We start from the raw sequence: 3849 nt of genomic DNA on the forward strand, positions 1-3849 counted from the left end.
GGGTGGGTTCGGTGCGGTTCGGGTGGGTTCAGTCCCCCCGTCCCAGCTCCGAGCGCCGCTTTTCAAGCTTTGGGCGCCTTTCTCGCCGCGCGCGCCAGCCACGCCCCCTCGGCCCCGCTCCATTGGTCGGCGGCCGCCGCGCGCCGCCCAAGGCGGTTGGTTCGTGCGCGCGACCGGCGGCGGCCGTTGCGGCGGCTGCGCAGCAGTGGAAGGCTCCGTCCTCCCCCTTCACCTTCCCCCGGCCACTCCCTCTTCCCCCTTCACCTTCCCCGGCGGATTCCTCCTCCCCTTTCACCTTCAGCTGATTCTTCCTTCCCCTTCACCTTTCCCGTTGGTTTCCCTCTTACCCCTTGACCTTCCCCGACCGCTCCACCGCCTGGGAGCAGGTTTCCTTCCCTCAGTCATCCCCTCAGGAGAGGTGCGTCTCTTCCCTCAGGGGTTTCCGAACGCTGCCTTCAGTCACAGCGCAGGAGGCTGCAACTTCTTGAAAACTTCGCTGAAGGATTCAACAAGGAGCTGAAACAAATGCTTGAGGACATAGCGCCGCAGTACAAGCAAAGGACAGCCCCAAGACGATTTAAAATGACGCTTTTGAACCACACGCTGGCAAACAGTGGACTGAGGACCGACTCGGCAGCAGTAGAGGCAAAAAATGCAGGTACCCGTGTTCATTAGCAACATTTCACAGCAAAGTCGAATTCTGCCATTTAAACGATCAACAGAGAACATGTACTGAAATCTGCAAATCTAGCAAAAAATAAACATACCTGACTGCAGCCGTGTTTAGAGATGACACAGGGAATTTACTTCTATCTGTAGAGCTGAACATCTCCTTTGCTAGTTGGTGGCTTTTATCCATCACAGGTCACCTTCCTGGCTCATTATGTACCCGACCTACACCTACAGACAGCTAAGAAACAGGAAAGGCAGACCAAGAACAAGCCTTTTAAAATTATTATTATTATTATTATATGTAATGTTTGCATTTAGGAGCAGTGAGCACTGAACCACATCTTTTCATTCCTATTATTTCTGGATGCAAAGGTCAGAAAATACATTATACATAGTTCTGTGAAATTGATGACAATTTCACCACTCATTTCATCAGGACCAGCATTTTGTTCCTGAACTACCATATCCTGTCAGAATTTCTTTAAAAGCTTTGGTGTATTTAGCTCTTTCACAATTAAAAGTCTTCAACGTGAAGGAGTCTCCTTGACAGTTACAACTGTAGGTAGATTTATTTCCAGTATTACTTTTAGTGTCTTGGAGTCAGTCCCTCTAGCCATTTGCTAAAGCAAGTTCAATTCTGATAGTCTCAAAGCTAAACCACACTCCCAGTGAAAACTTTAAATATTATTTCAGGGGCATGAGAGAGCAGTTTCCCCTCTGGGAGCAGTCCATGCACAGTCCATGTAAGCCACCGTGACCTCCAGGTGACAACCTTGACAGGAATTACACACTTTTGTACCACTGTGCTCATCATTTTGATGTCTCCCTTGAGATAACCAAGGAAATCCTTTTAATCTGTTTCCCCCAAAGTCACATGGTAAGCAAAGAGTTGGTGGCATGTGCTTACCTAAAAGCAAGTGCAGAGACTTCCTCTTTGAGGTGCTGCTTTTTCCTCCTCTGGGTGAAGGTGATAATGAGCAGACTGAGAACAGGAGAGGTGTGTGTGCATGGGGGGTGGGAAAAGCACAGCAACAGAGGTTATCCAAATGGTCTCACATCCTGTGGAGGTACCCAAAGTATGCTGAGAGGCATTAGGGATCAGCCTCAAGTAACTCCTCAGCCAGCCCCATGGCAAATATGTCAGGAGAGGCAGAGGATGACAGGTCTGCCTTTGTACTTCCAAGGTTTCCTGTCTGTCTGTCCGGCACCCAAGAGGCCAGGTAAGCCATGGAGGCCTGGGAAATGGATGTGTTGAAATATTTCTTCAAATATGTATTGCTGGGAAATACAGGTCTGTGTGGGGGAAATGATTCTGAGCACTTAATGACACAATGCATGCACTGAAATAAGATACTTAGTTATTTCTGTTCATATTGCTTGGGAAAAGGGGAATTAAAATAAATTGTGTGACATAACCATGAATATCTCCAAGATCCCACTATAATTTACTATTACATACTGAAATGTGTGTTGAATTTGACCGATTTCATAGCTAACACCCTGGTGAAAAGTCAATGCAGTGTTTTTAATACCAAGAGCAGTGTTTGATATGGCATTATTGCTCTGATGCATCCTGTATTTACATGGCATCCATCCTGAAGTCTTCAGGAACATGCCACCTCAAGTATATATATATATATATATATATGTATATATTTATATGTGAGATTCTCTACATCTTTTATTTTCTTGTTAGTAAGGCTGATGATTCAACACACGTGGACTAACTGGGAAAATGAGAGTAATTTTTTTGACTCGAGGTACTATTTAAGTCACAAATCTGAAAAGGCTTAGTTGCTTGTGTATGTTATAATAATATCATTTATGTTCAAAGCAAGTCCCTTATCAAGCTGATTGCCCTTTTTTAGCACTTGAGTGACACTCCCCATAGTAAGGGTTACAAAATAATTTTTACCTTACCTACACTCACACCTCTGTAGATGCAGAAGCCCAGACAGAGTAAAGAAAATTAGTCATGCAGTGCTAGAGGTAGATATAATCAAAAGACCATGGTAGTTGACAAACACAGGAACAATCAGGTACCATGGAAAACAGGAACTGCAAGAAACAAAAAGTCTGCTAATAATCCTTCTGCAGAACTAGAAATTCAAATACACACATTGCTTTGTTGTATCTAGCAGGAAAACACCTGTGAGTTTAATAAAGCTCTCTGTTACATTCCTCTCTTTATAACATCTTATGTATAACTTTTCCTTTTTTTTTTTTTTCCCCCTGAACAATCCCTTCTGCTGAAATTCAGTAAATACCATACTGGAATAACAAAAGCTAACAGGGCCAAACAATAACATGCAGCCCATCTGACTGGACAAGGGGAAAACATATTAATGGCTGTGAAACAGTACAAGTCCTCCTGGGCAACTACTGTTAATACATTTCTATAGAGCAGAAAGCTGAAGTCATCTGTATAGAGATACAGCCATGTATATAAATTCTGGCACAAATCCTTTCCAACCTCAACCTGGACTTCTTGACAAGGGCTAATAAAGCTCTGTGTATTGTCATTATTAAAATCCAGACCATTAATTATACCTGAAAATTTACTTTAAACCCTGAGGATCATCAAATAATATTCTAGCTAATTACTTTACTACTTTTATATTCTACACTGCTTGAAAAGCATAAGCATGATTTTAACACAACACTGAAGTACCAGAGCATACTTAAAGTTTCATTTGTTTCCAATCTCCAACCATGAGAGGTGATGGCTTTCAACTTGACCTAAATCTTTAATGATCCTTAGCACTAATTAGTGATTTTGATTAAGAGCTCAGATTCTAATCCTGTCATAGTGAAAGACATTTCAGTTATTACTAAAAAGTGGAAACTTACTGTCTGCCTGCACATTCTCTGCACTCTAAATGTAGTAATTTTTAATCTTCTCAAAAAGCTTCTCTAAAAGAAGTTCTTAAAAAATGAAATAAGTTAGGCAGTTTAAAAAAGAGTACTATTCATTTGGAAAATTAAATCTATAAGCTAGACTGACTTTAAAACTATATACACCTTCCAGAAGACATCCCACATGTTAGACTAGATCCCGAATATTGGAATAATTGTGTTGTTTCCAGCTCTTCAGTTCCATACATTGTGGTGTTCAAGTTCCCAGCTTAATAGCTGTTTTTCCTCACTACAAGTAACCAAGAAGAAGAAAAAGGAGAT

This window comes from Calypte anna, chromosome 4A (assembly GCF_003957555.1).
Source record: "Calypte anna isolate BGI_N300 chromosome 4A, bCalAnn1_v1.p, whole genome shotgun sequence".
Classification (NCBI taxonomy): Eukaryota; Metazoa; Chordata; class Aves; order Apodiformes; family Trochilidae; genus Calypte; species Calypte anna.